This window comes from Myotis brandtii, unplaced genomic scaffold (genome assembly GCF_000412655.1).
Source record: "Myotis brandtii unplaced genomic scaffold, ASM41265v1 scaffold247, whole genome shotgun sequence".
Lineage (NCBI taxonomy): Eukaryota > Metazoa > Chordata > Mammalia > Chiroptera > Vespertilionidae > Myotis > Myotis brandtii.
In genome coordinates, this window is record NW_005359352.1 from 2,686,390 (window position 1) to 2,710,554 (window position 24,165).

General features: G+C 46.2%; 1 protein-coding gene across 13 annotated transcripts in view; it reads left to right on the top strand.

The window, feature by feature from the left end:
* MYT1L (myelin transcription factor 1-like) overlaps window positions 1–24,165 on the top strand; it is a 305,434-nt gene that overhangs the window by 112,712 nt on the left and 168,557 nt on the right. For 12 of the 13 annotated variants that reach the window (XM_014540575.1, XM_005867251.2, XM_014540567.1 and 9 more), the window contains one exon: window positions 1,629–1,748. The exons of the other annotated variant lie outside the window; for it this stretch is intronic. The gene's annotated coding sequence lies outside the window, so the exon portion shown is untranslated. The remainder of the gene's footprint in view (window positions 1–1,628; window positions 1,749–24,165) is intronic. 13 annotated transcript variants of the gene reach the window in all.

Genomic DNA, 24,165 nt, shown 5'->3' on the forward strand with positions numbered 1-24,165 from the left:
GGGGCCACAGGCCGGGATGGGGGCCTCCCCCCTCCCCCCGAGTGCACAAATTTTTGTGCACCGGGCCTCTAGTCACTAATAAAAGCAGACTTAGAACTGGACACTGCAGGAGGAGTGCGATAGCACTCCCGGCACTTTTGGCGAAAGACAGGAGGAGCGCGATCGTGCTCCCCGACACTCAAGGGGTTAATATACTACTTACTTAATTTTAAATGAGGTGTTTCTTTTCTATCTGTATACTTTATTTTATTTTTTCCATCACCATTTATCCCTCCTATACCCTCTTCTACCTCCACCCACTCCCTTCCCCCCCACAGTCACCACACTGTGGTCCGTGTCCATGAGTTCTTTCTCTCTTTTTTTTTTCCCCTTTTTTGCTCAATCACTTAATGTATTTTTAAATGTTACAAAATAATTAATGATTCTAGACTTTGACACAAAACAAACATTAACTCTCTATTTTTCAACTTTGATTTTTTTTCAGGGTAATTTTAAAAGCTTTCTAGCTTCATGTACATATTTCTGAATTATTCTGTTCTGTATGTGTTTGTTTTAGTAAATCCTTATTAGGAAAATTAATAAAATTTGTTACGGTTGCATTTCATAGGCAGTCTGTGTATTTCATAGGAAATTGTGTGTTATCTTATTTCAAATCTCCCTTGCTAAGCACCCTGAGTATTATCTTCATGGTGAGCTAACACGCAAGAAATGAGGGACAGTGTCTTTTCGAGGATTTATGGTAACGCTGGGCATGGAGCTGATCAGGAACAGCATGGAGAGCCCTCAGGGTCCTTCATTTGCCTGACACACTTCACTGCTGCCCATTAACACTTAGGCTGTTATTGCCATAGACTCAGTTTAATGAGCATCTCTGAGTTCGGAGGTTTGCACCAGAAACAATAGCTTCAACAACTGAGGCACCTCCTCGCTCCACTTTTTATATCCCAGTTTGTCTTTCCTTTGTAAAAAAATAAAATAAAATAAATCCTCTCTAAGGCAGTATAGTTTGAAATAATCCGGATGTTTTATTCCCAATTAGAACAGTTAGTAGTTCCTGACATTGACACAGTATTGCAGACAACCTTGATAGAAAGTCAAGAAATAAATTCTAATTTACATTAATGAAGATAATGTCTTTTGTTGTTGTTCTACTAAAATAAAATGGAGCTGGCATTTGGAGGCACTCTTCTTATCTCCAGATTACAATCTGTTATGAATGAAAGAACATTATTTTCAAGAAATAATGACACACCTAAAATATTTCTCACTCATTAAATTTTTTCTTAACTGCATCAAAGTGTTAAAGAAGGCGATAATCTTTAAAATTGGCTGGTAATGGGTCCATCTAAATATTAAGTGCTCTTAGTTTGAGCGTCAAACCTAGATATGTATTTAAAACTGTTAAATATCTTGGATTTCAAAGTAAATTAACTAAATGTTTAAAAGCATTGTCTACTTGTCCATTATGGCCTTTCACATCAGCATTCTGAGTGAAATCATTGACACATTTCTTAATGTGGTTACTATCTTGAAATGTAACTTTTTATTGTAAGTATAATAGCACAGAGGAGAGAGTTCTGGTCAGTCTCACCTCCCTCAGGTAGTTATTACGTTGTTTTGTCCCTTAGAAAATGAACCGGAAGAAGGATTGGTGAAATCACATCCCGTTGGCATCTCTGAACTCCCAACTCGGACCCACTGAGGCAGCCAAGTCTGAGCCAAAGAGCATCACCAGGCGACGGAGTCAGGTACCTGCTCCCAGCTCTCTGGGGACTGTGCCCAAGGGTCCTCTCCCTGGGCCTCCCCACTTGCTGCTCCGAGTCAGGCCTTTCTTCTCAGCTTCCTGGTACTTCTGGCTTTTGGGAGGCAGTTAAGAGTTCTGTTGTGCATCTTCTCCAGATGATTCTCACTAAAAAGAGCCATTTGCAGTTAAATTAGATGATGCATATATTGTTCCTGCCACCGATGCTCCACGGAGCAGGAAAGCCGTGCGTCTTAGCACTGTGAGGGTCCTTGGGATTGCAGTGGGGAAAATGACACTGGGTCTCACATGGGGCTGTTTCGTGTGGAATCAGTGCAAAAGTAGCTGGTTAGCAAAGTTGGTAATTTTAGCAGAGTTTGCTAATTATGTTTTGGAGGTGGGGCTGTTTCGTGTGGAATCAGTTAGCAAAGCTGGTAATTTTAGCAGAGTTTGCTAATTATGTTTTGGAGTTTGGAGTGCATATTGGCTCATGTCAAATGATTGCTGCTGTTCCCGGCTGGTATGGCCCAGTGGTTGAGTGTCCACCTATGAACTAGGAGGTCATGGTTTGATTCCCTGTCAGGGCACATGCCCGGGTTTCGGGCTTCATCCCCAGTGTGGGGCGTACAGGATGCAGCAGATCCATGATTCTCTCTCATCATTGATGTTTCTATCTCTCTCCCTCTTCCTTCCTCACTAAAATCAATATTTTAAAAAAACGATTGCTGCCCAGTCAGGACACTTTTAGGGAATCTCAGAGGCTGAAGGTCAACACAATTGTAATGTGACTAAACTCCCCCTCTGCAAAGTCTCGGCTTCTGAGCGTGTGCATGCTACTGACTTTAGAAGCTCTGTATTGATCTCATGCCCACATTTGGGAGTCCAATTTACACGTGACTTTGCTGGTGAAACGGTCCGTTCTTAGGGTGCTCTCTGAGGAAAACTCTGGCATCTTTCAAGGTTCACTGTGTGGCAGTCATTTACACGTCTGCTGACTACCCATTTGCCTGTCTGATAATAGAAGTACTTGCTGCTACATGGAAACCAGATGCGGGGTCCTGTTCCATGTGCTGCAGCCTCGCAGGCACTGCAGTCTTTAGGAGCTGCATGAACTGGTGTGATAGGTCACAGTCGTTCTTACTGTGTTCTGTCTCTGCCCTTGTCACTGTCCCTGAAGAAAGTCACTGCACTCATTGGTTCGGTTTGGAGAAGGCATTATGTTGTCATTTCCCTGGAGTTAAAAAAGTAAAGTCTGTTCACATTGGGTGTTAAACTCATACCTGAGTTTAACGTCAGTTAAGTTTCTGAGTCATAGATGTTTCATATATACAGGCTGTCTTGTTTTGTCCACAATCTCATTCACTTTTAGTCATAAGTTAAAGAATGTAATGGAATGTTATAAAAATTCAATATTTAAATGCAGATTTGTTGAATTGATGTTTCTGGCATGGAGTTAAATGTCCACATTTAAATGGTTACCAACATGGTTTCATATCGAGCATTCAAATACAAATCTCACCATGAATTAAAATAGCAAAACGAAACAATAGGCTAATTTTCAAAGAAAAATTCATGTTTATACTGGATAATCTTGGCCTTGAATAGGATTCCTAGTTAAGGCATCACATTTGGTTTTCCAGGTGGACAGACAAGTTGAAGTTGTTGAGAGAAATGAAGAGACCTTAAGGTCTCAGCCGGCACTCATCTCCTCCTGTTGGCACTGCTGACCACAGCCTGTGCACACAGGACCACAGTGTGTCTCTCTCAACACCCCAAGCAGGCCCTGGAGGTGGCAGACTCTAGGTGTGGCAGGAACTTGACAGTCTCACAATTACCTTTTAACAACTTTCGTTTTTCCCATAGCTTTGTGATTTCTGGGTACTTTCTCTCCATTCTTTAAAGATTAGGGTGTGGCCTCAGGCATAATCAATATTTATTTGCTGTATGTCATAAATTAGTCCATGGATGATGAAATAAAAGGATGGATCTAAAGAAACAGATTAGCATTCCAAAATGGGAATGCTCATGTGTCATAACAGCGCTTCTGGAAACAAAGTCTAAATCTTCACGTGATCCTCTGCACAATGAAAACGTGCGAGTCACCATTACTGCCTGGCTCAGGGAGAGCCACCTCTGTAAGGGCAGGTGGTAGATCTCAGCTCTCTGGGCCTGTGGCCTCTGCAGCAGCCCATCCACGCCCCCATTGTCCCAGCAGCAAGGGGCTGGTCCTCTGTACGAGGTCCCAAGAGTGGGAACATCTACATGAGCAGTTCCTGAGTAACCACAGCCATTTATGGAAAACAGAATATAACTCTTACTCTCTTTTCAAATCTTATTTCTTGTGCACTTGCACAATAGAGTCTAAAGTCATCGTCCGCTGGCATGTTGCTCCTGGTGTGTGAGCTGTGTAGTCAGGATTAACTTGAAACAGAAGGTGCACAGAGCCTATCAGAAAGCTAAAGAGAGCAGGTTTGTCATAGCTCTGAAGTTGGGGCGGCACCCAAGAAACCTGTCATTGAAAGAAGAGACAATTTTCTAGTCTTTTCATGCCTCAACGCTCAGCTGGGACAGGGCTGTGTGGGATGACGAAGGGGAAGGTGGCTTGGGGGCAATAAAGCGTGGTGTGCAGGTCGCAGTGAGGCCAGTGAGGGGAACTGTGGAGCCCTTAGCAGCACAGCCTTGAGAGTAGAAAGAAGCTACACAGCCAGCCTCTCAGAGCCTCAGTTTTCCCATCTGCACAATAGGAGAACGTTTTCTGCTGCTTAGGGTTGATGAGGAAGGCATGAAATAAGACACATAACACAGAGTGCTTAGTGGCAAGCTTCTTAAATTATAGCTATTGTCATTATTATTCATAAAGAACCAAGACATACTCACTGTGCCATAAAAGATTAATACATAAGTAATCTGATTTACATCTGTGTTATGCTTTCTGCCATTCAAATCAAAGTGCCTCCACTTACCGTGCAGATGTGTAAAAAATGAAGACACGCTCTGTGAACTGATGTAGAAAGATTTCAAGGATATTTTGTTAAAGAAAGAAGCAAGATGCAGAAGAGGAGCAGAAATATGAACACACATATATTTGCCTGTATTTGCATAACATTTCTAGGATAGACAAGAAGCTGATAGAAATGTTTATATGTATAGTAACTATACAGAAACAGGCAGGATTGAGGGGGGATTTTCATTGTTTTTATTCATTTTTAAATTCTTTTTGAACCATGCAAATATAAAAGGAAGGAGGATGGAATTAGGGGAGGAAGGAAGGAAGGAAGGAAAAAGGGCACCAAGGAACTAAGGAGGAAAAGGCAAGGAGGGAAGGAAATGAATAAAAGACAGGAGAGAACATCTCCTACGAGTTTCCCTAGTTAACAGTGCATGAGGACCAGACACAATTACCTTTTAACAGCTTTAGTGTTTCCCATTGCTCTTGTCATATTTCATGCAAGCTCTTCTTTCTAAAATCCTCTAATTAAAATTTGTTTTGTAAAATGTAAAATAATAAACTATATCATGGATTATTCAATAATAGAGTTATAGTTTAGAAGCCAAAGTTTCAAAATTATTAAAAGAGTTTTCTAAAATAACGTTCAGGAAATAATTATGAAATGACAAAAATATGGAAAAATTAGCTGCAGCCATAAAATAATTTTTAGAACAATAAAGGAAAAGTGATATTTATCTTAGGTTTTATAGAAGATCTACAAAGAACATATTGTGAACAGTTGGGGGAGATGTGAATATGGACTGTATATTTTTTGATATGATTGAAACAATTGACTTTCTTTTTGTCACAATTACACTCAGGTTATGTAGGAGAATTGGTTTTGTTCCCACCTAGGAGGTAAATGTTGAAAGATTTAGGTGTGAGTAACCATGATATCTGCAACCCCCTTTTATAACTTTAACGTTGAGGACGGATCACGAGAATTCTCGCTTCATATCACACAGTGTTTCACAAAGTATCCTACTTTAAAAAGATATTAGCTTGTAAGAACATGTAATAACTTCAAAATGCAATGGGTATTTAATTTTAAAGTGTGCCTTTAACATTTATGTAAAACATTTTTTGTCCTGGTTCAATAGAAACTTAGCTGGCCATTGGGTAAAGCTAGCAATAAAACTACTGGTCCGCAGTGTGTTAAGATATCTCCAAATGTTCAGAAAAAAGTGTGTGAGAGAGAGGGAAAGTGTGTGAGTGTGTGTGTGAGAGAGGGAGAGAGATCATGTGTGTAATTATGTGTATCTGTGTAGTGTGTGTGCGTGCATGTGAGTGATTCAGGTGCCCCACCCATACTTGCAGTGTGTATAATATGGCCCAGGAAGGCACAAGGTAGCCTTACCACATCTGTTTTTTTAAACATATATTTCTTCACATTCATTTAATGAGGTCACAGATAGAGTGGAACTCAAGAACTCCTGTCCCGTTGCAGTGAAGGTAAACTGCCTTTCAGGGGAATTTCCTGAGCCCCGCTCCCAGGGCCCCAGCAGAGACGATCCCATTCGTCAGAGCTCCGTCATGAGCATCCCCTGACCAGCAGGGACTCCCCTTCCTCCCCTTGAGGAAGAGTAGGCCCTGCACATGGAGAGACCTTTCCAGGACAGCATGTATCCGTGGCACAACGGCAAGTGAATTTTGAGGACAAGGCCCTTTCCACTCTGTGACATTGCCTTGACTTGTTTAGTGCCTGATTAATTAAAATAAACCTTATTATACAGGATACTCAGGAGCGATTTGTGTACATGGAGATACATTGGCAAAGGCTGAGATATAAGAATTTTCTCCTGAGAAAAGTGTGTTTGCTCTTCTGAAATTTCATCTATCATCAGTCCACAGCTTATCTGTTTCCTCCACATGCTCTGAAATCATAAGGAAAATGTCAGAATTTTGTGAACACCATATTTTAATTCGTTCTCTCTCAGAAAGTGAAGGGGTTGTTAGTCGGTCAACACTTCTTGATGGCTACTGCCTGTGAGACACTCCGCTAGGTCTGTTACAGGAAAGTAAACAGAAGAGGAACCAATATTGACTCGTCAGTTACCAGAGTCCGATATTGGGGAGCTCGGCAGGGCTCGGACCCACGAAGGAGAGTCTGTGATACGGTGTGCTTTGCCCCGTGGCGTACAGGCCGCAGGCACCCAGCAGGGGCCTAGAGTGAGGCATGAGACTAGAACAAAGGGCAGCCCACACGTGCAGGAAATGAGAGCCTGGGAGGGTGCTCTGCAAGAACCAAGAAAGCAAGACCACAACAGGAAGAAGTGAGAAAAGGGAGAACCGTGAAAGATAAAAAATATGGATCTAATTCTTTGAAGAAACAGAAAAACAAACAAAACCTCTTCTCCTGCATAGCCTTGACCACTCTGACAGCATTGTTACATCATTATGATAAACACTCATTGCCAGATTCCTCAGGAAGGACTAACTTGTGGTCATGTCGTAAGTCAGTATCCATAATACAGTTCTATTTATATGAAACGTCGGTGTTGTAGGGAAGGCACTGAGGCTCTGTCTGCTGCGCTCAGTCATCCCGGGATGAGAGCCCCTGAGGAGCGCATTTTGTCTCTCAGTGAAGAAGACAGGCAACCGGCTGCTCTTCTTACATCTCAGGAATGTATACCTGGTCACATTCTCTTCTTTCCGTGCGTGTCCCTTCTGTGAGCCCTTGGCAGGTTCAGCCAAACGGATGTGAGAGTCATCTGGCTTGTTTGTGTTGTTTTGGATTATTACTTTTCACTACTACAAGCACAGGATATAAATTCCATTTCAGTTATAAATCTTTAAACTCTTTGTCAGAAATATGCAACTAATACAAATAAGTGTACCTTGAGCAGACAGGATAACAGTTGGCATTCTTAGCAATTGTGAGGTGTAATGAGGTCCCCACTCCCAGAACTTGGAAAGGTGACAAATCAAGTTCCCCAAGCACTTATCAAAGTAGAAATATGCAAAGTCACTGGAGAGTGATGTAATGCGTCCAGTGTCTGTAAAATTTATTATCATCTGAATTAGTCAGGATAGACTAGACTAGTTCACAAGTGAACTTGGACATAAACTCAGAAAGCATAGTGATAAAAACGTACTTCTTGCTCATATCACCACCTGATGTGGGTTGGGCAGCCCCTTCATTCTGTGGCTTGGCCATCTGGAATTGGTGGTGTTCCAGAAAGTAGGGGGGCCTTGAGAATTACACAGGATGTTTGGGGATGAGCTAAAATGTCATTAGTTGGAAGCCAAATGCCAGATCTCAATCCTGCCTCGAGGGAAGCTGGGAGAAGTCCATCCGAGCTACTTGGACCCTTGTCAGTATATTCTGTCCTGCCAAGATTCCTCATCCTGGATGGAGTCTGTCTGAAAGTCTCACCAACAGTCTGATCCCTGCAGCCGGGCTGCCTACAGGAAGGGACAGGGAGCTTCTGACCTGAGGTGCTACCCTCAGACACGTTCAGATTGGTTCTTCCCTTAGAAACTGGTCTGTGAACTTGGGACTTGGTTAATCCGAGTCCATGCTGGGTAAACCACCCTGTGTGTGTGTACCTACTTCTGAAACTACACACATGGACACTGACCCTGAACTATTTTTCAAAGAGTGGTTCCAGGACCACCTACATTAGAATCACCTAGGTCAGTGGTTGGCAAACTGCAGCCCCTTGAGTGTGGCTCTCCCACAAAATACCACATGCGGGCACGCACGTACAGTGCGATTGAAACTTCGTGGCCACACTCAAGGGGCCAAAGAGCCGCATGTGGCTCGTGAGCCGCAGTTTGCCGACCACTGACCTAGGTGCTTTTTTTATATAGATTCCTGATTTCCATTCAACACACGTTACATCACACTTTCTAGGAACACGACCTAGCTATGAACATTTTAAACAAATAACCCCACACATTGTTATGCACAGGAATGAAGAGCTCCTGCCCTAAACCACAGCCAGTTCACCAATCCGTGAGTTCCATCTCGAGCTCTGATGCTGGCTTCCCACCTCAGCCCTGCATTTTCCCACAGGTCCAATGAGCCGATTCTTTCATGTCTTAACATTTCATCACTTGACCTGGCAAATATGGTTACTCAGCCTTCTCTTAATTTGGGGTGGGGGGCTTTTTACCGTTTTATTATGGAACATTCAACACACGCACAAGTGTCGATGAGCCTGATTTTTACCTCTCTGAGCCTCACGAATGGCAAAACTTCTTTCCTCTGTATCCCACTCATTCTGCCTCCGTCAAACATGAGAGGCAGACTTGTACACTTTGCAGCAAATCCAAGTTAGTGTATAATCTTGTCTAGAAATACTTCAATATGGGTCAGACCCCTTCAAAAAAGTCTGAATTATCCAGACAAGATTCAAAGGTCCCAGTTTGTCTCACAAATTTATTTTTATAGTTAATTTGTTTGAATCAGAATCTAAGTGAGGCCCACATGGCGTCTTACTGACATGCGATCCCTCTTTGACCTATGCAGTTTTTCTTCCTTCTCTGCCTCATAACCTGTCGTAAAGCTGGGTCATTTGTCCTGGGGATTTCATTCCTGTGCTGTCATTGAATGTGCTCCTATGACTCCTGTACTTCCTGCAAACTGGGGTTTCATCAGAGACCTGGTCAGGTGAGCTGTGGTTTTGTGGGTGTCGTCCTGTCGCGTCACAATTAGAAGGGAGCATGTTGGTGGGATTGGCTCCCTTTCTCTGTGGTACAGTTGATGGCTGGTACCCGTGTTCAGGTTGTCAGCCTGAGCAATTGTTAGAAAGTCACCCAGCAACCTTTTTACCTAATGTTAGCAGTCAGTGAGCTCATTTTCTAAATTCAGTATTTCTCCTGATTTGCAAAATTATATTCTATCATTTCTTCATTTATTAGCTAGAATACTTTTATATAGAAAATGTTCCTTTATCAACTAAAAATATTTTTGCCTAAGAAAGCAAGATAAATACCTCTTTTCTTTACCCTTTACCCAAATAATCACATCCTTTCTCTTTTGATGAGGATTATAAATTCTAAGACATGAAAAGGTATTTATTACTGCAAAAATGTGATCTCTCCCGAGGTGATAAAAAAGACTACGCACACACTGATGATGATGATAAAATAACAGCCACCTTTACTGAGCACGAACGACAGTGTGTGCTGTGTGGTTGGCACGTGTCGCCTCACTCAAACCTCCACAACCCCAAGAGGCTGCTGCTGAGATTGCTTCCATCTGCAGAGAGGAATCCGAGGCTCACAGAGGGGTGGCTGCCTCTCCCCACGGTCACACAGCGGTCAAGTGGCAGCCCTGCGTCCGTCCGCGATAGCTCCTATGTGGGTGGTCGAGCCCAGACCGAGGTCCGGTGCCGGAGCACTTCAGACTTCTGAGTTCTGCAGCTTCCTGCATGTTTATGAGGGCAAGGGGAGAAAGAAGAAAAATAGTTTCTGCATCAGCTACTCCATGGACGTGTCGGCAGTGAAGGACGTAGCACCAGGATGGGTCTCTAAGGGTCATCTGATTGCTAATGGCTGCAGGCTGCGGGCTTCAGTGTGAGGAGTTGCTCATGGCGTTTCATTCTTGTAAGAGACGCGCTGTGCAGGGGACACCCGCACCACTCAGCGTCCTGCGGAGGCTCCTTAGCTGCCAGCCTGTGGTGGTCCTGGCACAGGCATGCCCAAGTGCATGCTGGCCTGATGGGCCATCCTCGAGGCCCCTGCACGTCTGTGGTCTAGTGAGGGGAGCCTGGCACAGGGCTCACACCACACCTGTGTGAGGATAGCTGAAGGGCGTGTCCAAAGCCGCCAGGTGAAAACCTTCCGATGGGATGTGATGCCACCTGTGCATCATCAGCATCCACACCCGTGAACGGGGTCTGGTCGCCTTGTTCCTGAGAGGAAAGGGGCCTGAGGAAGCAGAACGAGGACTCACTTCAGACCCTAGTTCCCGTCCTTTCTGTATGTTCAGTTCAGGCTGGAAAACAGGCCCACGGTCACCATGCTGACAGCCCTCCCGCTTCCCCCAGCCCTGCCCTGGGCAGAGCGCCTGGCTTTGCCTGGCTTCGGGGGCAGATGTCTCAGGCGCTGTGCACTGTCCCTGTGCTGGCCGTTCCTGAAAGCCAGCTGTCACTCATGTGAGAGGAAGAGGAGGAGGAAGAAGTCCTTTCAGAGAGGCCCCGAGAGATGCAGTGTCGTAAGTCAGTGCCACCACTTGCCTGTCCCCCCATGTCAGTGTCAGTGCCTTCACATCTGTGTCAGGGGCATGTGTGCATGTGTGTGTGGACAGGCGGTGGGGACGGGAAGCAGAGCCACAGCTGATAAAGGACTCGTGTGCTTAAACAGTTCCCAGCGCGAGTCAGGACAGTGCGGAACCCAGTGGAGGCTGCTGCGCTTGGACAGGCGAGTGTGACGCAGAGCACACGCAGGGGCACGTTTCTGATGGGTGCCCGCAGGCGTGGTGGGGAGCAGCCCAGGGATGGCAGCCTGGAGCTGCACGTTACTGAGGCGGCTTTGTGCCAGGGACACCGCTTTATGGCTCCCTGTGAATCTGCCAAACCTCCCCTGGCAGACTTTGTTCCAGGGAACAACGGCAGGGTTTTAGGAGTTTTTTAAAAATCTGCAGGCACACGCCAAGGTGTATGTAAGATTCATTCACTGATAACACTCAGCCCTCCTGGCCACGGGCATGGTGTGAGCTGCGTGTTTGCTCACTGCGCTGGCGTGCAGGACAGGCGTGATGTAAGAGAAGTGAGCTTGGCACCTGCCAGTCCACCTGGAACGTGGACGTGGTCTCTGTGAGGAGAGGTCATTGGAGAGAAGAGTGGGCAGGGACGGGGCCAGAAGCACCATCAGGACCAGGGGTGCAGTCCCCGGAGCGAAGTGACCTTCCTCGGGTGTCTAGGCATTTGGTGATTACAGTGCAGAGAGTTGCTTTTTCGTTTACCAGCTATAACATCCCACTCACTACTTTTTGGAGAAAGTTGTCCAAAGTTAAGATTTATCAACTACTCATTAGGTAATTAGTCAATGTCTCATTAATTTCAAGTGCCAACACAGATTATTTTTAAGTTTCCTAGAGATGGAGTTAATAAATCTTAATTAACGTAAATATTATTTAGGCAGAGTGGCTCACTCCACAGGTGCAGGGCCAAGAGACCTACCCATTAGGAAGGGATTCTTCTTTCTCGACGGTCAGATCACGCGGGGCCCTCCCAGCACAGCACACACGTGGAAGGGGAGCACAGTCCCACCTGGGTGTCTAACTTCTGGTGCCCCACGGAGCCCCTTGAACAAGTAGGACTTGGGCTGTCAGCCAGCATTCTGGACCCTTCCAGGCTGTGCTCCACCCTCACATCTTCTCTCTACTGCCTCTCCCTGCCTCCCTCTTCTCTCACCAACATTGGTCCACCGTTTCCCACCGTTTCTTAATATGCTAGCCCCAGCCTCATCTGTGCTGTCCCCTCCTCCCACCCATTCTCCATCTGGCCCTTCACAGCCTGTTCAGAGCCGTCTTCCTGTCCTCACGCCACAGTTGGTCTTCCACACACCGCCGTACTCACCAGGGCAACTTCAGCTGAACCACTCCTGTCTCTAGTGCAGTTCTGGTCTCCAAATCCAGTTGACATTTAAAAAATTTATCTTGATGGGCCTCCACACTGCATCTGACACAGTTGCCCTCTCTTTAAAGAGATTTCCCACCTGCTCCCTTTCCATCACACCCTCAGCTTCTCCCTGTTTCTCTTCTTACAAGTTGGGCATCCCAGCCTCAAGCTGCTGCGCCCAGCTCTGTGCACGCTCCTTAATCTCTTCCACCATCTCCGTTGGAAGTACCACCCGTGTGCACCCAGCTTGCAGACCCAAGACCGTCCTGACTTTGTACTGCTCAGACCCTCTCCCCGAGTGCCTGTCGTCACCTTTCCTCTGACGGCGCCTCCTCTGCCTTCACTTGACTAGGATGTCAGCATCTTCCAGTGGCAGGAGCATGCAGTGTCCCCTCCAGCGTTTACCACGCCGTGCCTTCTGATTCAGTTCCGAACACCTCCAACCCTGCCCTTCACACCCTGAGTAGATCTCATGGTCTCTCATCTGGAGCACTCCAAGGTCTCCTAACCCGTGCTCCTTGGTTCGACGTTTGTGTTCCTCAAACCTGTCCCCCACCCAATTTTTACAAAAGTCTGTGTAAAACCTGAATTTACCCACTGTCACTCCCTGTTTAAAGTCCCCCAGAGCCTTCACATCACCTGTGGGACTGAATTCTTTAATGTAGTCCGAGGGTTATGACCATCTGGCCCCGTCCCTCTCCAGCTGCCACTTCACACCATGTGCCTCACCTGTCGGGGTTGAGCTGCCCGGGGATCCCTCCAAACATCTGATGTTGCCCGTCATGACTTTGCATTTGCTTTCTGACTTCTGCCTGGAATGGCATTCTCTCTTTAATCTTTATTCCTATTTATCATTTTTAAAGATTATTTATTGATAATTTTTTAGAGAGAGGAAGGACAAGGGGGGGAGAGAGAGAGAGAGAGAGACATCCAAGTGAGAGCGAAACACCGATTGGCTGTCTCCTCCATGCCCCCTACTGGGGATCAAGCCTGCAACCTGGGCATGTGCCCTGACCAGGAGTCGAACCAGCAACCTTTGGGTGCATGGGACAACATCCAGCCAATTGAGCCACACCAGCCAGGCCCTACTTGCCATTTAATCATCAGTCACCTCCTCCAGGCCCCACCTCCGCTCCCACAGACTGATTTTGTAATCATCTTAACTTTCCCAGCACTTAGAGGATCCCTACAGTGGTTTGTTGTTGTTGCTGTTGTTTTACTTATTTTCAATACTAGATTAAAAGGCTTCGTTAGGGCGGAGAGCAAATCCTATTTTCAGCTTTTGCCCTGAGGTCCATAGTGCGTGCCATATAGTCCGGATGGCACCGAGCACTGAGGCAGAACCCAGTAGTGCGGATTGTGAGGTAGGGACTTCTTCCCTGGCGGCTCCCTCGTGTGAGCAGATGTAAACTGTGTGCACACGGCTGCCTGTACATCTTCATTTCCTCCTTCTGTCCTACGTAGGGCAGTATTGGTCAAAGCAGTGGTCAGCTCTCACTTTGGTATATGGCTCTACAGGAAAAAATAGTAATTTTTTTCTTTAAGCCACAAGTGGTTTAGGCACAGAAAAACATTAAAGCTGGTTAAGTTATAATTTCTTCCTTTGAATATATTCAAAGAATAATTTCTACTGAGTCGTCTTGGTCAGGGTAGAGGTTTTTACTTTCAGTTGTAAAGGTGTATTCTCAAGGGCACCTTCCAAGACCCTCTGGGATGCCTGAAACCGTGATTGTATCGAGCCCCATATATGCTGTACTTTTTCCTGTACATACATACCTGTGACGCAGTTTAATATGTAAATTAGGCACAGTCAGAACTGAACAACAGTCATAAATAGAACAACTATAACAGTTCACTGTAATGAAGTCTTGTGAATCGGGTCACTGTCTCAGCCAGGGGTCCTGGCTGAAGTCTTCATATGGGCTCAGTGGTTTCTGGTGCAACACGTTGTCCTCAATCTAAACACGTTTTCCGTTCTGTCTCCCACCACAAATTCAGTGCCTTTTTCATGTAACTAAGCACCTATCACACACTGTGGCTAATACTTTTGCAGTTGAAGGTGCAGCAGCAAAACTAGCACGAATTCCTTTTTTTCTTCGTCCTTTACAGTTTCGCGGAGAGAAGGTTCTTTCTCACTGTAGATCTCAGCAGCCTCAGCTTCCGAGTCTCTTCCTTATTAAGGGGAGGACTTCATCTTTCCCTGCAAAGAAGCACTGCCCGGCTTCTCTTGAGGACATTTGAACTGCTCTTGTGCTTATGAATAAAGTAAGATGACGTGCACACAGGCCCTGCCGCACAGCGACAGCTGATCTGATGACTGAGGCACTAGGTGCCTAACCTGCAGAGGGGAGATTCATGCCCCAGGCGGGATGGAGTGGGTGGTGCGTGATTTCATCAGGCTACTCAGAACTGCGTGCAACTTAAATTTTATGATTTTTTTCATTTCTGGAATTTTCCATTTAATATTTTCCGGCCACAGTTGACTGCAGTTAACTGAAACCAGGGACAGTGAAACCGTGGATAAAGGGGACTAACTATATAGCATTTTCTTTCCTGATAAACTTTATCATCCTGAGACATTAGTTCTTAGAGCCAGGCTTAATATTGCTCTAATTATCTCCCTGTGCTCCTCTCCCTGTACCTGTCCCCATCCCTCCTTCCTTTCTCCTCCTCCTCCCTCCCCTGGGGGCACTGGAGGACGTGGAGTTAATTTGGGAACTGCACATCAGAAGCCTGGTTGTATATTTTTCATCTTTAAAAACAAATCAGATTGGAAGTGTTAAGTCATTAGGATGATGTAAGGAATTCAGGGTGCTAGAAGGAACAGATATCTTGATGTTATTAGGTTAGTGCTCAAAACAAATCAACATCGTCATGAACTATGATGCGATTTCTAAGAAAAATGCAATTGTATCAGCATCGGTGAGCCTAGTCTGTTGGCAAATAGACCAACGTAACCCAGATAGAGAAAGAGATAGCTGCACATTCCGCTCAGTCCACACTGTGCAAGTGAAATACTTGCTTGTTTCTTTCTAAATCACCCAGCAACCTGCCGTGGTTGGACAGTTAAAATCTGAGTTTAATTTTTACTAATATTCAGAATGACTGTCTTTGCTTCATTTTAAAATATGTCACAAAGCTAAGATGAAACATAATTTGTCCCCACATGTGGAGTCAGTTCGTCTGCACAGTCTAGTCCTGAGGAAAGCAGCCCTCCAAGAGCCCTTAGGGTGTTGGCTCGCTCAGCTGCTTTTCAGAGGCCTCTTCCCCCGGGGCACCAGAGGCTCCCTGCCCCCCTCCCCCTCCTGTCCCTCTGCCTTCCCTGGGGAGAAGTTCTGCAGGGCTCTGACCTCGAAGGGGAGTGGCTGATGGCTGCCAGTGTCCATAGCCCAGAGGACAAGGCTGGGAAGCAAGCACATTCTAGGCGGGTAGCTGGGAGTGAACTCAGGTGATTATCTAACTTTGATGATACAGAGGTTGAGTTAAAGGCAGTGGATAGGCCGGCGTGGCTCAGTGGTTGGGCGTTGACCTATGAACCGGGAGATCACGGTTTGATTCCCAGTCAGGACACAGGCCCGGGTTGCAGGCTCAATCCCCCACTGTGCAGCGTGCAGGAGGCAGCCCATCAATGATTCTCTCTCTCCCTCTCCCTTCCTGTCTGAAATCTATAAAAAAAAATTTTTTTTAAGGCAGTGGACAGGAAGTGAGGACGGGAGGCGAGGCCTAGATGGGAAATGGTGACATGAACCCAAGCAATGAACTTGGAGAGGGAACACGTGCAGGTTGAGTTTCAGGTCTGGGGTCTGGGGTCTGCAGCAGGATTTGGGCCCAGATCTCGGCCTGGTTGGGGACAGCACCTGGACCTGCCACAGGCAGTGGCACCGTCAGAGGCTCGCTTCCTCTTCTGTCAGTGAGGTGACGGCACCTGCCCTGGGACTGCTGCCGCAGGGAGAGAAGCAGCTGCTGAGGAACGGGCTGGGGACTGACAGCATGCCCTTGAGTGAGAGGCAGTTCCAACCCCTCTCCCTCAGATCTGACAGCGCAGCCTGAGGGAGAGGGAGCTGGTAAACCAACTGTGAGCAGCTCTGCAGAGTCGGGAGTCCCTACCCAGCGCTGAGCCTCAGCTGCACTAACATGCCTTTGGGCGGCGTCCTCCGCTCTCCTGACCTGCGCCTCCGGGTTGTGGAGCGCAGTGCAGTTGTCTGGGCCGTCTTCCTCCCCCAGGGGCTGAGGTCTGCCACCACTCTCTGCTCTCTGGTTTGGTAAAGACCCTGAAGTTCCCTTAGACCCGACCAGCCTCTCTAGGGTAATTGTATGTGATTTTCAATGTTGCTAAATTTGCTCCGTTCAGAGTAGAATTAAACAAAAGAAGGGAGAAAGTGCAAGAGGTGGTAGGGAGGGGGGAGCATGCTTAGAGCAAAACTAAGGAGATGAACCGTGAGACTGTCCCCCTTGGTTATCACAGCCTCCAGAATAGATCACATTCCTGATGGGAGTGAGGCTGTCCCATCAGATGGAACTCACTGGACCAAGGAGGAGATAGGCTTCCCCAGTCAGCCTGACCTAAGAACGGGGACACAGTCTGTTACTGCTTGAGCGACATCTATGCCACTCAAAACACATATCACAGGACGTGGTCTGGGCACACCACGGACAATAGTCCCCTGCTGGCGGGCCACCTGCTTATCACAGGGTTCAGAAGTCATGCAGTGAAAACCTACTTCCCACGGTTACCTTGGTATTGTCACCATATTTGACTCTAGAACATTCTCTATGGTTCGCAGAGCACAGAAGGGAAAGCAGGTGACTGCTCTCGAACCTGGTGCCCCTGGTGCTGGGCTTCTCTCTGTGGTTTCGTCTGGGAACTGAGGGAAACACCTCTTGTGCTCAAGCCCCGTCTCTGTGCCTTTGGTGAGGCAGTCAGCATTAGGCATTCTGCACGCTCCTCGACATTTCAGGTAATTTATTCAGGCACCAGGCAGAGTGGGATCGCGAGCCCCTGCAGGAGGAGAGAGGTGCAATCCTGCATCCTTTTAAATTGGAGGGCTCCCCACTCTGGCGGCCTCTCTTCAATCACTTCTAACAGAATTCTCTATCTGGCTCTCAAAACTACACATTCAGCTGGCATTTAAAGCTTGCGGTGTCTGGAGTTTTTCCTTGAGGGGGGAAGGCAAAGTGTGTTAAAATTCAAAACTGGAAATCCTTCTAGGAGGCAGGAGACATGGCACCAGATGGGCCTGTGTCTTTCAGTGACAGTGAACTGCTTCTGGCGCAGGGCCTCCCAGGTGGACGGAGCTACCTGCCACGTGCCCAGCTGTCCTTGTCTGGGACACGGCATCTGCTCGCTGGGCCTGTGCTGCCATCTCAGCTCTCATAGAGGCTGGCAGGCTGTCGGCACGCTGTCGACCTCTGACTGCATGCCCCTAATTCTCTGGGATGTGGAGAACCCAGGTCCCTGTGGAGTCACTTCATGCCACAAGCTAAAATGTTGATGGCAGAATAAGTGGCTTCTGCTGGAAAGGAATTGTGCCTAACGCACTCACCTTTCCAACGCCCCAAGGACAAGCCCAGCCTGGGCCAGGGCTGAAGTGGCCCCTGGTGGCCATGGCATCCTCTGAAGCCCCTCCCAGCGCAGGTGCCGCCTGCCCCATTCAGGAGCGCACCCTGAGGCTTCCAGCGTTTGTTGAGCCCTGACACTGTGCAGACGGAGCGCCTGGGCTGAAATGCTGTCTGATTGTGTTACTCATTAGCAGCGGAAGGAGGATTTACACTGGAGCACGACTTGGTCATGGAAGGCTCAGCTCCAAAAGCCCTCTGTCTGAGATTCCAAGGCACTGGATCTTTTCAAGCGTGCTCGCAGCTGGAGTTCAGCTGCAGCTTCCGATGGCTTTTGAATGCTAATAGCTGCAGTACCCAGTTGTCACTGAGCCTTACTGCTGAGCAATGCCATCTTGAAGCCATCACTAGGCTGAAAGGGTTTCTGATGGGGAGCAGCAAATACTCCAGACCCTTTCCTTTCTGCCCGATGAGCAGATTGACTTAGAATCTGACATTTTAGTGCTGGTGGCTGTGGAGGACTTTCAGGGTCACACTGGGTACTGCCCAGAGTTTTGTCGCAGAAGCACCAAAGGAAACCATTAAAAGTGATCATGTGTCTAACGTGGTCCATGTTTAAGTGGGTGTTGGCATCTAGGACAAATGAGAGAGGAAAATTAAGAGAGCATGGGAACAATAGGAAATGTTTACCAGTTGGGTCCGCTTGTGCATTCCGGCATTGTCTTTATTCTTCCTGAATCCCAGCAATAGCCCCTGGACAGGCTGAGCTCACTCTGAACATGAGGACAGCCCGCAGCACTTACAGATGTGTCTTCTTGCCCATTTAGCCCAGGGGTCAGACGTGCCTCTGTGGTGGGCTGAGAAACAGGTGAAACCCTGGGCATAACAGACCAGGTGACCCTCCTCATCAGCGTGCACTCCCTGAGCCCATGCGGTGGCTGCTGTCCCTCGAGCTGTCCCGCATGACTCCACTGTGTGTGGATGGTCTGTGTGAGCCTCCATCAGTTCCCTCTGATGCCAGCAAATCCATCACTTGTTTCTTTGATGTTTAGGGGGAAAGAGGCACTAATCTCTAAGCCATATTGCATAATATTTTATAAAAATTATTTGAAAAAATATATTACTCTCTGTGCTTGGCTAGTAGTGCAGCTTTATGAGTTTGTATGTAAATTAGGCATCACCAGTCCTGACACCATGGTGCCAACAACTTCTGTTGACATAAGAAAATCAGCTCATACTTACAGCAGGTTATCCTCCTCGGTGGTGGGACTGGGCATAGCACTCAGGTTTCCTTCTTTTCCAAGTAGAGTGTGGACATTGTCTGGACAGCACTTCATGTTCTGAAATGACTGTTATGTAAAATTCTTGCAGGGCATTCTCAGCCTCATTTAAACATTCCTAAGTCGAATAATACAGATTATAGATTATATACTAATGAATATATATTAAATATTACCTAATATCTAAATATTTATGTGTTATCCTATTATACATATAATAAAAATATATATTTACTTAAGGTTTTTTTGTTTGTCGAGAGAGAGAAACATCCATGTGAGAGAGAAACATCAATCAGTTGCCTCCTGTATGTGGCCCATTCAGGGATTAAACCCAAAACCTAGGTATGTGACCTGACCAGGAATCAAACCCCCAACCTTTTGGTGTAGGGACGATGCTCCAACCAACTGAACCACCTGGCCAGGGCTAAGTTTTTTGTGTTTTTTTAAGTCTTCCCCAAACCACCATTTCAGATCTGCCTTTCTGGCAATAGTTAATTGGGAGACAAAGGTTTCTCCCCTTCTTTTCTATATCATCTTCTACCCTCTTTATTGTAAAACTGTTATAGCCTCCCTAACTTTTTCTACTTCAGTCTGGCCCTGTGAGGACCCTTTCATCCCACCGGGCAGTGCAGTGCAGCAAGTTCAGAAACAACAGGCAGGAAGCTGTGAAGATGGGCGATTTTTATAGCGGCTTTTATGTGTGGTGCTAGTTAGGTCTCTGTTTCATATACAAAAGGGCTGCGTGTTGAAAGGGCTGTTCAGGAACACGCAGGGGACAGTGGGTTGCCGATTCCATTTCCCATCTTCAATGCCACTTCAGGGCCCAGGTGGCCTGTCAGATCTAGTTTTATTTTTACATAATACTATCCCCAAGGCCTTTTGTTCAGTTTGTATACTGCCTGTAGTCCAATGAGACCACAACTTTCGAGGTAAGCACGTGTGTGTGTGTGTGTGTGTGTGTGTGTGTGTGTATGTACTTTTGTAAGAAAGCAAATATTAAGATTACTTCTCATGATCAGAACTATTTTATATGTATAATGATTATATTTTCTATCCAATAAATTTTCTATTTTTTTCTAGAAAAGATTTATAGGAATAATTACATAATTACATGATTTATTATAATATTTTGCAGAGTTTGCAGGGCAAGGGAAGTGTGTTATGTCACTGAAATTGTGAATATTAACTTATCCCACACGTAGGTGTCTGCAGCCTCAAGATGCTGGCTAACCAGTAAAAGTCAATTGAAAATTAACAGTTTTAAAGCATATTATAAATGTCCTCACTCCTGTGGTCCTTGGGAAATTATTTCATTAACTGTAAGTATATGAACGTAGGCCGTTTCCAGCTTCCAGGGAGGTTGAACTCTGTGAGCTCATCAGAAAGCTCCCAGGGAGTTTCCATTCGAGGTGGGACATGCGTCAGATCCCAAACTAGTGAGCACGCTTCCTCCCGACTCCTGGTGTGGATGAGACGCAGTAGGAGAGACTCCGTGTGGCATTTGTATTCTCTAATCTCACCATCAGTCGTACTCTCCAAATAATCACTGACCACGGATTCAATTACACAAGGAGCAGTCAGTCGATGGAAACTCGAGAGGTGTATTCATTGCTGCACAGTACACAGTATCGTCTCATCCGGAGGGACTGGCAGCCAGCCCTGCCCAGCACGCAGGAGCATGCAATGACAGGCTGACCCATAAATCCGATTCCCAGCATCTCCTCTTGAGATGGTCTGCACAGTAGGGGTCAGAGGAGGGATGCTGAAAGGGGTGAGGGAGCAGAGCGAACCTGCTGATTTTCATCCCCCTGGGACTCCTGCTACGCCATTACCCTCACTGACACCTTCTAGGCTGTGGATCCAACGCACAAAACTCTTCTGCTGTGACATCCCACACATGCTGCCCCTTCTGCTCCTTCCTGCCCCAGTACTGCCCCTTCTAGAATGACTGACCTCTGACCCCACACCAGCCTCAGCAGCTCCACACAGGTGTTGGAGGGGAACAATCTCTCAACACCTAGTGTGTGAGTGACTGAGACTCCAAATCCTGGGAGAGGACCGAGACCCTAAAGGAGAAGCGTTGTCCATGGGAACGCTGAGCTGGTAAAGGTGCAAGAACCATAAGCCTGGAGGATGGGACTGTGGGAAGGAGCTGTCTGAGCAGCTTCTATCCAGGAGTCTGTTCTACAGACCGTCTTCTCTGTGTCTCCAGCACCTTCTGTTTTTCTAAATTCAGAATCCACAGCTTTTGTAAAAGTTAAAAGAGTTTGTGTTTACCTCTGTGTGTCCTCAGCTTGCAGAGCGGTGGGAATGGAGTCTTAGGTCTGCAGTGGAGCAGGGTTCTTGGTAAGATTTTACTGCACACGTAGCCAGGAGCATCTGGTCAGGTGTGGGCATTGGGCTCCCTCCCAGCACAGCCTGGGGAATCCGTCCTTCATGTTTTCCTTGTTTTAAAATAAGTGAGCGATGCTCAAGTATAAATGTTCTATTAAAATATCTGCAAAGTGATTGATATGTGTAACATGGGGCATATTAGGATTATGAAAAAAGAGTAATGTTAAAAGAAGGTCAGAAAGGAATATTGTATTAATGCATGGCCCAGTCTTCCACATACCCACCGCGCCAATGAACATTTGAGGTCAGTGACTTGGTTCTTTCGATAAACAATTACAAGTAACAGCACAAGATGCAATGTTAAATCTAGGAAGAGGCGCAGCATTCTAAAATTTAAACTGACAAGAAAGATAATGGCGGTCATATCACATTTTGTATTGTGCAAAGAAAGCATAAATGATATTAGTTCTGAACTTTCAAGAAGAAATAGACAAAAATAACCTTTTTATTTTAAAGGAAAGATGTCATTTTCTTATGTTAACTAGAAAGAAGACATTACATGTTACAATGGAGAATACCTCTCAGAATTTCAAAGTTAGAGACGAAGACGGGCTTGGGCTTAGTATGATTTTTAACCCTCCAACAGTCAGTCACGCAGTGTCCCTGCCTAGAAAGTTGCCGTATTTTCAAGGGTTTCTGAGCAAACAGCCTCTGAACTAAGATTTGTTTCCCTGTGGCTCACAGTGGACTTGCCAGCATTTGATGAAAATTGAGTTGCTTGGCTCTAGCTCTTACTTAACTGTCACAGCCTGTGTGACGTACGGTTATTTGTAAAAATCAAGATGGCAACATCCTCAAAGCCTTCGGCTCCATGGCATGTGAGAGGATGTCATTTGACCTGTAGGGTTGGTACAAGATTTAAGCGCTCTCTTCTGATGGTAGTTGTTTCATTGGTAGAGAAGGTTTCCTTTAACAGTGATGTCCATGGAAGTATGTCAGCACTCTCTCCTTGCTAAAGCCTTATAGGCTTCTCTTGAATTAGGAATTTCAGTCTACGGGTATGTGTGTGTTATAGCAGAAGGAACAAGCGAGATGTTTAATTTCTGCTGTGAGATATTTCGTCCTAATTTAGTTTACATGATGCTTTATGTTGTGCCTTTGTTTAAGGTAGACTAGATGCTCATCTCTGTACTAGTGTTTGGGTCAGTACACCTAACACATGGAGCTGCACTTGCTTCCCACTAGAGTTTGAGCTCCTAGATAAGGAGAACATGCTTATTTTCCATGTGTGTTCCTAGCATGTTCCTGGCAGGCAGACTTGAATCAGTGCATGGCCTGTGCAGTGAATTAAGCACAGTGTACATGCGTCATTGCTCTGCAGGGACTTTAGGAGGCAGGCCTCATGTCTGACCAGCTTCGAGGGAATGTGTGATGTAGTAATACCCAAAAAAGCCTAAAGAGTAAAAATTACATACATTTACTAAAATTGAAGGTTTCATAGCCAAAAATGAATAGAGAAAAAGCATGTATTGATTTAGACCAACAAAGAAATAGGTTATGCTGACAGTGGGGGACTCTTTGGTGATTGACTTGCAGGGGCCTCTGGAGGGAGTGGGGCAGGGAGAGGAATCATCTCCCATATCTACACCTCTCAGCAGCTGTTGCTTGGGGCTGAGAGATGCATTTGCCTGTCAAGAAGATTCTCAGCCTGGGTTTGAAGAATTTAATAGTTTCCTGGATATCAGACCTGATCTTGTTGGTGAGAAGCGGAAGAATTGAAATTTTTCACTCTTTGGCAACACGTTAACTGTTTCAGACCACAGAGGTGTCTGAACATAGGAAATACAGTTTCTGAAATGATTGCTAAGAGACGTGAATCATGGATTTGCCTTCTGAAATGCACAGGTCACTCTCCTTTACTCAGTAGTCTCATTTTCTTCACCAGAATCTCAGATAGGAGGGCCACAGAAATGAGAGCCAGTGAGGAGCCCAGAGAGAACCACACAGCTGTGAGCATGGAGCAAATGAGAACTCGCTCTACTCTCTCTGGACACCTCCTTGTATGCTCTTTCTCTCTGGTCCTTTGGTAACTTATTGATGATGACATGCTACCACAATATATAATTAAAGCTTTGTGTGTAGAGTGTAAGGACCTGACATTCTTGTCTATACATTCCTATATTCATCTATCCATCCACCCATCCTTCCTTCCATCATCCAGCCACCCATCCATTCACTCATCCATCCACCCATCCATCCTTCCATCATCCAGCCACCCATCCATTCACTCATCCAGCCACCCATCCAGCCACTCATCCATTATCCATTTATCTTTCCATCATCCATCCATCCATTCTTCCATCATCCAGCCAGCCATCCGTCCTTCCTTCCATCCATCCATCCATGTGTCTACACTAATAAAAGACAAAGATGCTAATTGACCGTACCTTTGCTATGCCCCAAGCCACGCCCACCAGACAATCAGAGCGACTATATGCAAATTAACCCAACCAAGATGGCGGCCGGCAGCCACGGAGCTGGAGCAAGCAGGAGGCTTGGTTGCCCGGGCAATGGAGGAAGCCAAGCTTCCTGCCGGCCCTGAGCCAGCTGTGGCTCCGCTCATGGCAACAAAGTTTCAATTATAGAAGCTAAATAAATCCCAGATACCTGCTTCCAGCCAGCCTCCACTGGGAG